Source organism: Ornithorhynchus anatinus, chromosome X4 (genome assembly GCF_004115215.2).
Source record: "Ornithorhynchus anatinus isolate Pmale09 chromosome X4, mOrnAna1.pri.v4, whole genome shotgun sequence".
In the NCBI taxonomy this organism is placed as follows: Eukaryota; Metazoa; Chordata; class Mammalia; order Monotremata; family Ornithorhynchidae; genus Ornithorhynchus; species Ornithorhynchus anatinus.
In genome coordinates this window covers 6523051-6537115 of record NC_041752.1, presented here as the reverse complement: position 1 = coordinate 6537115, position 14065 = coordinate 6523051, and the positions used below count along the sequence as shown (strand labels likewise).

Below are 14065 nucleotides of genomic sequence, written 5' to 3'. Positions count from 1 at the left end.
AGGGCAGTTGTCGTAGCTACTCACCTTATTGTATGCTACTTAATGTACAGTCCTCTGCATGGAAAAAAAGCTCTCAATACATATGATTGAATGACTGATTGGGATTGACTGTGGGGTCATTTGATCTCCACATTTCTTGGTTTCCTTGAGACTGGCCCAATTCTGGGACCCCACCACATACAAATAAATATGCGCATACACACATTCAAAGGAAAATATGTGCATATATACATAAAAGTGCTCTCTCCAGCGGAGGCCTCTCCTTCTCCCACTCCCCAGACTCATCGGAAAGGGAGAAGGCGTCAGCTTCCTTCTCTCACCCCAATGCCGCTTCCGCACTATCCCTCCTCCCCCTTCCCTCTCCTTCCCCTCCTTTGAAGCCCATATCATTCACCTCTACCACCCCCTCCAGATTCTTGTAGCCGTCATCTAACGCTCTCCTGGTCCCAACTCCGACTTCTTCAACCACCTTGACCCCTTTCTCACCTTCCTTATCTCCTTCTCTCTGCCCACTCTGATCCTCGGAGACTTCAACATCCACATGGATGTACCCGGTGACTCCTCTGCCCCCCGCCTGCTATCACTCCTCGACTCTGCCAACTTCCTGTTCCACCATACCTCACCCACTCACCAACTTGGTCACATCCTCTATCTCATCATCTCCTACCGCTGCACTATCTCCTCCCTCACCAAGTCTGAAATCCCTCTCTCAGACCATAAACTTCTCACCTACATCCTCTCTCACACTCTCTCCCCCTGCAAATCTGTATTACTCCCCCACAGAGACCTCCGCTCTCTTGATCCCATATGTCTCTCCAAAAGCATCTCCCCACCTTGCCTCCCAATCCTCTCTTCCCACTCTCGATGATTAGGTTACTGCTCTCAACTCCACCTTCTCTACTCATCTCAACTCACTCACCCCCCTTTTGCTCCACTGCTCTCGCTCCACTAACCCACAGCCCTGGGTCTCTGCCTCTGTCTGCCTCCTTTGCTCTTATGCTCGAGCTGCTGAGTGCTGCTGGTGAAGGCCCAATCACCAAGCCAATTGTATCCATTTCATATTTATCATTTCCTACTTTAACTCTGCCTTCTCCGCCAGGCAAAACTACTTTTCTTCCCTCATTGGCACCGATGCCCGTCACCCCCACCAACGGTTCCAGGCTTTTAATTCTCTCCTCAGGCCCTCTATTCCTCCCCCTCCTCCATCCCCCACCCCCAGTGATCTGGCCACCTACTTGATCACGAAAATTAATACAATCAGGTCTGTGCTCCCCAAAGTCACCCCTCCCCCTTCTGCCTCCCCCCCCGCCCCAAATCCTCTCCCCTACTTTCCCATCCTTCCCTGCAGTATCCTCAGAAGAGATCTCCTCCCTCCTCGCAAGTGCCACCCCCTCCACCTGTGCTTCGGACCTCATTCCTGCTCACCTTTTAAAAACCATCGCCCCTTCCCTCCTCCCCTCCTTAACCTCTATGTTTAACCACTCACTCTCCAATGGCTTCTTCCCCTCTGTCTTCAAACATGCCCATGTCTCCCCCATCCTAAAAAAACTGTCTGTCGACCCCACTTCATCTTCCAGTTATCGCCCTATCTCCCTACTACCCTTCCTTTCCAAACTCCTAGAACAAGTCGTCTACACTGGCTGCCTAGAATTCCTCAACTCCATCTCTCTCCTGGACCCCCTCCAATCTGGCTTCTGTCCCCTCCACTCTACCGAGACTGCTCTCTCAAAGATCACCCATGGCCTCCTTCTTGCCAAATCCAATGGCTCATACTCTATCTTAATCCTCCTCGATCTCTTAGCTGCCTTTGACACTGTCGACCATCCCCTTCTCCTCCACACCTTATCTCACCTTGGCTTCACCGACTTCGTCCTCTCCTGTTTCTCCTTTATCTTTCTGGCTGTTCATTCTCTGTCTCCTTCGCAGGCTCCTCCTCCCCCTTCCATCCTCTAACTGTTGGGGTTCCTCAAGGGTCAGTTCTTGGCCCTCTTCTGTTCTCCATCCACACTCACTCCCTTGGTGAACTCATTCGCTCCCACGGCTTCAACTATCATCTCTATGCAGATGACACCCAAATCTACATCTCCTCCCCTGTTCCCTCCCCCTTCCTTCAGGCTCATATCTCCTCCTGCCTCCAGAACATCTCCACCTGGATATCTGTCCGCCATCTAAAACTCAAAATGTCCAAAACTGAGCTCCTTATCTTCCCTCCCAAGCCCTGTCCTCTTCCTGACTTCCCTGTCACTGTGGATGGTATGACCATCTTTCCCGTCTCTCAAGCCCGCAACCTTGGTGTCATCCTTGACTCAACTCTCTCATTCACCCCACTCATTCAATCCATCACCAGTGTCTGTCGGTTTCACCTATGCAATATCGCCAAGACCCACCTTTTCCTCTCTATCCAAAAGGCTATCTTACTGGTACAAGCTCTCATAATATCCCGGCTGGATTACTGTGTCAGCCTTCTCTCTGATCTCCCTTCCTCCTGTCTCTCCCAGCTCCAATCTATTCTTCATTCTGCTGCCCGGATCATCTTCCTGCAGTAACGCTCTGGGCATGTCGTTCCCCTCCTTAAAATCCTCCAGTGGTTGCCTATCAACCTCTGCATGAAACAAAAACTTCTTACACTGGGCTTCAAGGCTCTCCATCACCTTGCCCCCTCCTACCTCTCCTCCCTTCTCTTTTTCTATTGCCCACCCCACACGCTCCGCTCCTTTGCTGCTCACCTCCTCACTGTCCCCTGTTAACGCCTATCCCGCCATCGACCCCTGAGCCACGTCCTCCCACTGTCTTGGAATGCCCTCCCTCCTCACCCCTGCCAAACTAACTCTCTTCGCCTCTTCAAAGCCCTACTGAGAGCTCACCTCCTCCAAGAGGCCTTCCCAGACTGAGCTTCCCCTTTTCCCTCTGCTCCCTCTGCTGCCTCTCTGCCCCCCTTCACCTTCACTCAGCTAAGCTCCCTTCCCCCCTTTCCCTCTTCTCCTCCCCACTCCCTTCCCCTCCCCTCAGCACTGTGCTCATTTGTATATATTTTTATTACCCTATTTATTTTGTTAATGAAGTGTACATCCCCTTGATTCTATTTATTGTGATTAAGTTGTCTTGTTTTTGTCCGTCTGTCTCCCCCGATTAAACTGTAAGCCAGTCAATGGGCAGGGATTGTCTCTATCTGTTGCCAAATTGTATATTGCAAACGCTTAGTACAGTGCTCTGCACATAGTAAGTGCTCAATAATTACTACTGAATGAATGAAAAAAGTGAAGCTCATTACTAACTGAAGAGGGAGTGTGAAGCACTGATGTTCCCCACAAGAATGGAGTAGTGAAGTTTGTTTCCTGTAATTTCTCAGCTGAAACAGCACAACCTTTTCTCTCCCATGCTTTAACCCCCTATAGACTGTAAGTGTGTAGTTCAGTGCTGTGCATATATTAAGGGTTCCATAAATACCAATGACTGATTGATCAATTGATCAGAGAGAAAGTGGCTTGGAGTAGGAGTCCAAAAGATGGGGATCCTGAGTCCTGAAAGAGGAATGTGGTCTCATGGAGGGGAGACTCCTGGTTACCAGTAGATGCAGGAAAGCCCTGAGATCCAGAAGATGGACTCTAGGAAGCGGGACACTAGGGGCTCTTCCTCCCTGAGCTCCCTGGCTGCAGGAACGGATCCATTATCCCCACTTCCTAGGTTCCAAGATCCAGTCCCATTTACTTCCCAGCTCCATCTCCCAGAAGTGGCAGCTGGTGGTGAAAGATGGCTGCCCTAGGATGTTGGCCCTGGGGTCGAACCACTGTGGCCCATTCTTCATAGGCAGGCATTTGCCTGGCAGCTCATGGCCCAGATGTACACTGGCAACAACAGGAAGGGGTTGATCAAAGCCTGTTCCAGGGTCAGGTCTGCTGGGGAGGAGAGGGGAAGGGGCACAAGGGTCAGGGATCATATAGCAGTGTTGGGGGTCTCAGAGGAGACTCAGGAGTCTTTCAGCTCCCTCTCCTATTTCCCCACCTGCTGCCACTTGAGTACTTTCACATCACCCAAACACTTAAGTACACACCCCACTTCTCTCTCCTGCTACTCCCTGTTGTACCACTTAAGTACAGATCTTTCAACTCTCTCGCTTTCCCCTACCTATAACTCATTTTAGTGCCCCCTCCCCTTGTAGACTGTAAGCTCCTTCAGGGCAGGAATCATGTCTTGGCTTAGTGGATAGAGCACAAGCCTGGGAGTCAGAAGGACTTGGATTCTAATCCCAGCTCTGCCACTTGTCTGCTGTGTGACCTTGGGCAAGCCTCTTAACTTCTCTGCGCCTCAGTTACCTCATCTGTAAAATGGGGATTAAGAATGTGAATTCCATATTGGATAGGGACTGTACCTAACCTGCTTAGCTTGTATCTATCCCAGTGTTTGTATCAGTGCTTGGCACATGGTAAACACTTAAGTACAATTATAATAATAATGATTATTATTAACTCTATGGTATTCTCTCAAGCACTTTAGATCAGTATTCTGATTTGAGTAAGAGCTCAATAAATACTATTGATTGATTAATAGGAACCTGAATCTAGGGAGACCTGGAAGATGGGAGTCAAACCATCTGTGTTATGGGAGGGAAGAAAATCAGAGAATCAGGAAGGGGAAAATTAGCGAATCAGGGCTTTATGAGGAACAGCTAAGGCACAGGGGGATGTCTAGGTCTTAAAAGAGGAGCTACAGGCATAGTAGACAGCAGAAGGCTGGATCATGGGAAAGCAACAGGCTCAGGAGTCAGAAGTCTGAGTCAGACCCGTGGTTCAGCCAGTCAAGTGTGCTGTATCCATCTGGAGCATCAGGAGGTTTGACTGAAAGAGGGACGGTTGCCGGAAGGTAGGAGAGGGCAATGTTCTTTCATTCATTCAATCATATTTATTGAGCACTTACTGGGTACAAAGCGCTGTACTAAGCACTTGGGAGAGTACACTACAACATCAGACACATTTCTGCCCATAATGAGCTCACAGTCTAGAGGGGAAGACAGACGTTAAAATATATATATAATTAATGTATATAATATAATATACATTATTTATATATTAATTAATGTATTTGTGTATATATGTGCATATATATACATATATATACATAAATAAATGACAGATATGTGCATATGTGCAGTGGGGATGGGAGAGAGAATGAATGAAGGGAGCAAGTCAGGGTGACACAGAATGGAGTGGGAGAAGAGGTGAGGAAGGCTCAGTCTGGGAAAGCTTCTTGGAGGAGATGTGCCTTCAATAAGGCCTTGAAATGGGAGAAAGCACTCAATGTGGTTGAGTGTTCTAAGGCTGTTTCTGAGGAGTTTCTGATTGATGCAGAGGTGGATGGGCAATCACTGAATATTCTTGACAAGGGAAACGTGTGCTGAACTTTCCTGCAGAAAAATGTTCCAGGCAGCCAAGTGAAGCATGCACTTAAGGAAGTGGCATGGCCTTGTAGATAAAGCACGGGTCTGGGAGTCAGAAGGCTCTAGGTTCTAATCTTGACTCTGCCACATATCTGCTGTGTGACATAGGGCAAGTCACTTAACTTCTCTGTGTTTCAGTTTCCTCATCTGTAAAATGAGGATTAAAACTGGCATCCCCTTGTGGGACAAGGACTATGTCCAACTTGATCATCTTGTGTCTACTCTAGATCTTAGAACAGTACCTAGCCCATAGTAAAGGTTTAAAAAACAAATAAAGAAGTAGGGACTGAAGTGGGCAGAGAAAGGAGGCAAGGTGTTCATCAAGGAGGTTGATATAGCAGTCAAGGTAGGATAAAATAAATGCTTGGATTAACATGGTAGCAGTTTGGATGGAGAGAGTGGACTTTAGCGATGTTCTAAAGATTGAGCCTACAGGATTTAGTGACAGATTGAACATGTGGGTTGAATGAGATGAGTCAAGGGTAACACCAAGATTACAGGCTTGTGAAAAGGTAAGGTGGTGGTGCTGTCAGTAGTGATGTGAAAATCATGGGGAGGACAGGGTTTGGGTGGGAAGATAAGGTCTGTTTTAGACATATTAAGTTTGAGGTAATGGAAGGACATCCTAGTAGAGATATTTTGAAGGCAGGAGGAATGTGAGTCTGGAGAGAAGAAGAGAGATCGGGGCTGGAGATATAAATTTGGGGATCATCTGCATAGAGATAGAAGTTGAAACCCCAGGATCAATGAGTTCTCCAAAGGAGTGGATGTAGATAGAAAATAGAAGGGGACCCAGAACTGCACCTTGAGGAACTCCCACAGTTTTGGGATGGGATGCTGAAGAGGAGGTCACGAAAGAGACTAAGAATAAGTGGCTAGAAAGATAAGAAGGGAACAAGAAGGGGACAGGGACAGTGAAGTCAAGGTTGGATAATATTTCTAGGAGAAGGGAGTTACTATAGATGATATTAAGTGTGTGTCCAAGTTGGTGAGTGGGCAAGCTGGAGTGGAGCAGGAGGTCAATGGAGCTGAGAAATAATGAAAAGAGGGCCACCAAAAGGTCAACAGGAACATCTACGTGGATATTGAAGTCCCCAAGGATCAGTGCAGGGATGGAGAAAGAGAGAAAGGATGAGAGAAAGGGATCAAAATGGTTAAAAAAAAGTTGGAGGTCAGGCCTAGGGGCAGTAGATGACCATGACCAGTAATTGGAGTGGGTGGTTGAGATGGATGATATGGGCTTTAATCAAAGCCAAGGATGGGGCAGGTGGAATGGTGCAAAAAGTGGTATTGGGAAGCGAGAAGGAAGCTGACTCCTCCTTTCTCAGTGAGTCTGGGGAGTGAGAGAAGATGATGTCCCATCTACTCTAGAAAGGCAGGAGAGACTGTGTCACTGGGGACAGCCAGGTTTCAGGGATAGTGATTGAGTCATTAACAGGTTAAGGATGAAGGGAAGCTTTCCCATGATTGAGCTGGGGTTCCACAGCACTCATTAGGCTGTCTGTTTCCCCCTCTAAACTTTAAGTTCATTATGGGTAGGTAATGTCTCTGCTAATTTTATTGTACTGTACTCTCTCAAGTGTTTAGTAGGGTGCTCTGCATTCAGTACATGTTCAAAAATACTTTTGATTTATTGATTGAGGCAGTTTGGAAAGTATGTGCGGTGGGGATAGTGCAAGGATTGGGAAGGGGTTGAATGAGAGTGAGCTGGTGTGGACCAGTGCAGGGGAAGGGGGTTGAGGGGCGATGTTGGATCAGGATTACAGGGAGGGGCAAGGGGCTGCACAAGGGGTGTGGAAGGGTTGGATGGGAGTGAATTGAGGAGGGCCGGCCTGTGGGGAGGGGGATGAGGAGGAGTGTTGGGAGCGGGGAGCAGGAGTGGAGGGGATAAGAGGAAAAGAATTGAGGGCACATGGCGGCTATGGTTAGTGTGTAAGGGAAAGAAAGTCTGGAGCTGGAGCAGTTGATCTGTAGACACAGTGGCCAATGCAGATTCCCCCAGTAGATGGCGACTTAGTAGCTCCCAGTTTGGGGGAATTCACAAATTCTGAGCTGCCAATAGCGAGTTATTAAAGTGTTGGTCTGAAGGAAATGGGTGACAGCTAACGGTCCTTAGTTATTGATGGGTGATTGACACGTTTTTCTCTCCTGGGTCCTGCTTCTTTGTCATCTTGGTCCCGGTGTGTGAAGGGGTAGAGGTGGGGGTTGGAGGTGTTGGGGAGATTGGCAATTCCTTCCTCCTGCAGTCCTAAATCCTTGATGCATGAATGAGGGGATGGGGGAATGAGGATGCAGGGGTCCTCTCCCTTGGTGCAGTTCTAAGCTCCCAGTGCACGGCGTGGGGTGGGTGGGGTGGGGTGGAGAGTTCAGTCACTTCCCTCTGGGCAGTCCCGAGCATTTGGTGGGCAGGGCTCGATGGACGATGACTTTCCCCGTTGCTCAGATTTCAGGCACCCAAGTGCAGAGGGCGACCCTTCCCTTTGGCACATCCTGGTCTTCCGGTGCAGGGGAAGGGGCTAGAGATCTTGGCTTCCCTTCCCCTGGGGCAATCATACCCTTGACTCAGTTTTTGGTCCCCATCTTCCACCCTCGGCCAGGTGGGCTGAGGGAGGAGGCTGAAGTTGCATGGACTCCAAAGGAATTGTGTTTAGTACAGTGCTCTGCACACAATAAGTGCTCAATAAAAATCAGTGATTAATTGATTGATCTTCCTTCAGGTTGCTGACACATTACCTGAAATTTAGAGGGCCGCATCCCATTCAAGAGCCAGACCTGCTGTTCTGACCTCTGCAAAGGCAATCTGGGTAAGAACATCATCTGTACCCTTAAACTACTGGATGTTCACTCCACTCTCAGCCACACTGCATTTATGTACATTTTTATTATTTATTTTAGTGCCTGTCTCTCCTGTAGATTTTTGGGAAGGGATTATGTCTATTATGGTGACTAGGCATTTAGATTGAGGGGTCCTATGGCCGATGTTAAGGTACTCAAACTGTATGCATGAGGAATACGGGTAGGACCAGGAGAATGGGGTGGGGCAGGCAGTTTTTGGCATAAGCACATGCAGCGTGGCTTAGTGGTTGCAGTATGGGCCTGGGGGTCAGAAGGGTCTGAGTTCTAATCCGAAATCTGCCATTTATCTACTGCGTGACCTAGGGCAAGTCACTTACCTTCTCTGTACCTCAGTTACCTCATCTAGAAAATGGGGATTAAGAATGTGAGGCCCATGTGTGAGATGGACCATGTCCAACCTGATTAGCTTGTATCTACCCCAGTACTTAGACCGGGGCCTAGCACATAGTAAGCTCTTTAAAAATACCATTAAAAAAAGAAAGAAAAAAGCAGGTATCAGGGGCTACACAATAATAAACTGAACACAAAAGATGATGGAATCAGGACAGTTACAAGCATAAAGGAGGAGGTACAGTAGGGCTACATCAAATAATTGATCATCCCATTACTACCAGGAAAACTACTGATTTTCACATTATTTAAGAGGCAGGGAAACATCTCCAGATAATCAGCCTAAGAAGGTCATACCAGCTGGCCTGACCATGACTCTTTTGCAAGAACCCTGAAATATGTACACCCTATATCACCTAGACTGACATCAGAGGCAGAATTGAGGAAGAGCAAGGAGTGTTGGAAAGGATAAAAGGGATCTAGGAGGCAATGGTATTTGCTCTGTGCACTGGAGCCCACCGGTCCATGCACCAGTGTAAAGACCAGCCAGTAAACTGCATTGTTGTGTTCCTCTTGACATGTCATCCCTTTTCTGGATTTGTAATCGTGCTGGGCAATGGCCTGATTCTTTCCCTTTTTGTGGGGATTCTCATATCCAACCCTCTACACTGTTGACATGAGTCTGTTATAGGTAAAATCTAACCACAGCAGAGTCTACTCACACATTTTGTACTGTAATATCTAAAGCACTTAGTGCACATAGTTAGTGTCTAATAAATACCACTGATTGATTGATTGAATGAATGATTGGTTGAAATCAGGGTTTCGGGATTTTTCTAAGTGTCACTAACTGGTAGGACAGAACGCTTCCCTAAAATTCTATGGAATATCCATGTTGGAAGCAGGAGATTTCCTCCTGCAGAATGTTCTCATCCTTCTGTCACTGTGAATCATCAAGAATGGACTCATAGCTGAGAATGTGAATCCAAGTACCACATGGCATTTCAGAAGCAGAGGAGACTTTTCTTTCATGTTTATTAAGATGCTCAGCATGACTGTCACCCATAAAGGAGCACATAGAGGGTTACCAGGGCAATGACTCTCTTAGCTGCCTGGACCTCAGGCATTTCTCTGTGGATGAGATTGGGTCCATGAAGATGCTGGACTTGCTTGTGGTGCCTAAACAAGACATGCACCATGTAACCACTGGCCACACTCCTGAGTCATTCATTCATTCATTCAATAGTATTTATTGAGCGCTTACTATGTGCAGAGCACTGTACTAAGCGCTTGGAATGAACAAGTCGGCAACAGATAGAGACAGTCCCTGCCGTTTGACGGGCTTACAGTCTAATCGGGGGAGACGGACAGACAAGAACAATGGCAATAAATAGAGTCAAGGGGAAGAACATCTCGTAAAAACAATGGCAACTAAATAGAATCAAGGCGATGTACAATTCATTAACAAACCCACAAAGAACAGATCCTGGAGAGAAAACATAGCTACAATTACCAAGTTGATTTCTGCACCTAAACTGACTTTAGCGCAATATTTCAGATCCAAAGTGACTTGAACATGACTGCTGTTTTGGGGGCCTGTCATGCTCATTGCTGAATTAAACTCTATCAACATATTGAGGATCCAGGAGAAACCACAGCAAGGGAGAATACATTGGGATAATTTGGTTTTGACTCCTGCCCATGGGGAAGTTCCAGGACTTATGGTAATGGCTTGGAAGATGCTCAGGAGGCAGGTGATGCAGATAGCCAGTCCCCGGGCCACTTGATACAGGTAATTGAGGATTTTACAACCATCATCATTCAGGAAATTTCTCTGTCCCCAAGCTGACATGGCCTCTGGGATCCCAGAGACAAGAAGAATGATGGTGTTGGCCAAGGCCAGGTGGATGAGGATCAAGCCTGAGGAGCTGTACATGGGGCTGGAAGAGATCATATGGGTATAGTACAGGAGAAGGAATACATTCACTGTGATTCCAAGACTGATCTGTAACAGAAACAAAATCCCTAAAGAGATTGCAGTGGTATTCATTCTTTTGAATTTTCAATTAAAACCTCGGGAAGCTTCCTGCAGAGAAACCTGGGAGGGGGATGAGAGATGGAAAAGGAGAGAGAGAGACAGAGAGAGAGAAAGAGAGAACATTCATTAAGAGAAAGCAAACAGGTTAGACATGTGAAAAAAGAAATATGAATTCTCATATCCTATCCGCTGCTTATCTATCCTGCATCATGACTATCATTTTCTCCCATTTGTATTGAAAAAGGATGGAAAGTATTAGTTTGGGAATCTTGGATTTCATAGGCTGAGCTCTGGGTCTGAGGAGAGGTCAAGTGACATGGTGCTTATAAATCTTAATTTTATGTTTCTTGAATAGTATTGGGTTTAGTGCTGGGGTTTCCCTGAGCATAGTTGGAAGTAAAGATTAAGGGAAAAAAAAGGCAGACTTGCCTCTTTTCCTACTTCAGTCAGAATTTGGGACCATTTCTTCATTCAGTCACATTTACTGAGTGCTTACTGTGTGCAGATCACTGTATTAAGTGCTTGGGAAAGTACAATAAAACAATAAACACACACTTTACCTTCCCACAATAAGCTTATAGTCTACCTTTTTCCACAGCAATTTATCTTGTAATTAAAGTATTTCTTCATTATCACCATCACCATAATCATCATCATTACCATCATTTTATTTTCACCTTTTCTTGGTGCACAAATCCATGCCCTCAACAACCCTTCCTCTGATGAACTCAAGTCTCTCACTTCCCTGTCCCTCCATTAATATCATACTATCATACCAAAGCCCTGGATCTTCTCCCTAGTACGTGTCCTTCACTCTTGTGCATGAACTGCCGAATGCTGTTTGTCAAATTCCAGACACCAGACTTTAACTCTGCCCTCTCCTCTGCTCAACTATTAAATTTCACCCTTATTGACTCCCATGTCTATTATCAAGGCCAGCTGTTTCAGGCTTTGCACTCCCTCCTCAAATACTATGCCCCCCAACCCCCATCTCCCCAACATTTGCCTCTAAATACCTTGCTACCTATTTAGTGGATAAAATTGAAACCATCAGGCAAGATATCCCTAAAATCTCCCCTGCAGTTCTCCAGTTCCACCATCCCATTGCCCATCTTGGACTCCCTCTTCCTTCAAAGCAAGGGTCTAAAGTGGAGCACTCCAGCTTGTCTTAAAATCTACACCCTCCACCTCTGCCTCAGACCCCCATCCCTTTGCACCTTATTAAAACACTTGTCCTCCTCTTTTTACCTTATGCCATTTTCTGCCACTATTTCCCTTGTCTCCTTTCCCATGACTTTCAAACATGCCCATGTAACACTATCCGCATCAAACCCTCTTTTGAACCCAAAGCTCTCTCAAGTTATAACCCATCCTTCCTGCCATTCCTCTCTATATTTCATCCAACAGAGTTATTTACTCACTCCCCTCACTTCCTCTACACCGACTCTCTCCTACACTCTCTGCAATCTGGATTTTGCCCCCTTTACTCCATGGAAACTGCCCTAAGGTCACCCATGATCTGCTTCTTGCCAAATCAAATGACCTCTACTCAAGTCAGCCTTCTTTGATGTCTCAGCTGCCTTTGACACTATGGGCGACCCCATTCTCCTGGAAACATTATTTATCCTTGGCTTCATTGACCCTGTCTCTTTCTGTTCTCCTTCTAGCTCTCTAGTCACTCCTCAATTTCTTTCACAGGTTTCTCTTCTGTCTACAATCCTCTAACTGTAGAAATCCCTCAAGGCTCATTTCTGGGTCACCTTCTATTCTCCATAAATACGTTCTCCCTTGGAGAACTCATTCAATCCCAAGGTTTCAACCACGATCTCTATGCGGATGATTCCCAAATCTACTTCTCCAGCTCCCACCTCTCCCCTTTTCTGCAGTCTTGCATTTCCTCCTGCCTTCAGGATACCTCTACATGGATGTCCTGCTGGCACCTCATACCTAACATATCCAAAACAACCTCTGTTTTCCACTTGACTTTCTCTTCAATCTTCTCTGACAATCTTCCCTGTGTCGTATGCCCATAACCTTGGAATAATCCTTTCATTCATTCAATAGTATTTATTGAGCGCTTACTATGGGCAGAGCAGTGTACTAAGCGCTTGGAATGAACAAGTCGGCAACAGATAGAGACAGTCCCTGCTGTTTGACGGGCTTACAGTCTAATCGGGGGAGAGAGGCAGACAAGAACAATGGCAATAAATAGAGTCAAGGGGAAGAACATCTCGTAAAAACAATGGCAACTAAATAGAATCAAGGCGATGTACATTTCATTAACAAAATGAATAGGGTAACGAAAATATATACAGTTGAGCAGACGAGTACAGTGCTGAGGGGATGGGAAGGGAGAGGGGGAGGAGCAGAGGGAAATGGAGGGAAAAGAGGGTTTAGCTGAGGAGAGGTGAGGGGGGGCGGTAGAGAGAGTAGAGGGAGAAGGGGAGCTCAGTCTGGGAGGGCCTCCTGGAAGAGGTGAGTTTTAAGTAGGGTTTTGAAGAGGGGAAGAGAATTAGTTTGGCGGAGGTGAGGAGGGAGGGCATTCCAGGACTGAGGGAGGACGTGGCCCAGGGGTCAACGGCGGGATAGGCGAGACCGAGGGACAGTGAGGAGGTGGGCGGCAGAGGAGTGGAGCGTGCGGAGTGGGCAGTAGAAAGAGAGAAGGGAGGAGAGGTAGGAAGGGGCAAGGTGATGTAGAGCCTTGAATCCTAGAGTGAGGAGTTTTTGTTTGGAGCGGAGGTTGATAGGCAACCACTGGAGGTGTTTAAGAAGGGGAGGAGCATGCCCAGATCGTTTCTGCAGGAAGATGAGCCGGGCAGCGGAGTGAAGAATAGACTGGAGCAGGGTGAGAGAGGAGGAAGGGAGGTCAGAGAGAAGGCTGACATAGTAGTCTAGCCGGGATATAACAAGAGCCTGTAGCAGTAAGGTAGCCGTATGGGTGGAGAGGAAAGGGTGGATCTTGGCGATATTGTAAAGGTGAAACCGGCAGGTCTTGGTAACGGACAGGATGTGTGGGGTGAACGAGAGAGACGAGTCAAAGATGACACTGAGATTGCGGGCCTGAGAGACGGGAAGGATGGTCGTGCCATCCACGGTGATAGGGAAGTCTGGGAGAGGACCGGGCTTGGGAGGGAAGATGAGGAGCTCAGTCTTGCTCATGTTGAGTTTTAGGTGGCGGGCCGACATCCAGGTGGAGACATCCAGGAGGCAGGAGGAGATGCGAGCCTGAAGGGAGGGGGAGAGGACAGGGGCAGAGATGTAGATCTGTGTGTCATCTGCGTGGAGATGGTAGTCAAAGCCATGAGAGCGAATGAGCTCACCAAGGGAGTGAGTGTAAATGGAGAACAGAAGAGGGCCAAGAAGTGACCCTTGAGGAACTCCAACAGTTAAAGGATGGGAGGGGGAGG

The 14065-nt window shown here is 47.2% G+C and overlaps 1 pseudogene; it reads right to left on the bottom strand.

The window, feature by feature from the left end:
• Nucleotides 1-9499: 9499 nt before the first annotated feature.
• Nucleotides 9500-10670, bottom strand: LOC114807808 (annotated as a pseudogene).
• Between the last annotated feature and the right edge of the window lie 3395 nt (nucleotides 10671-14065).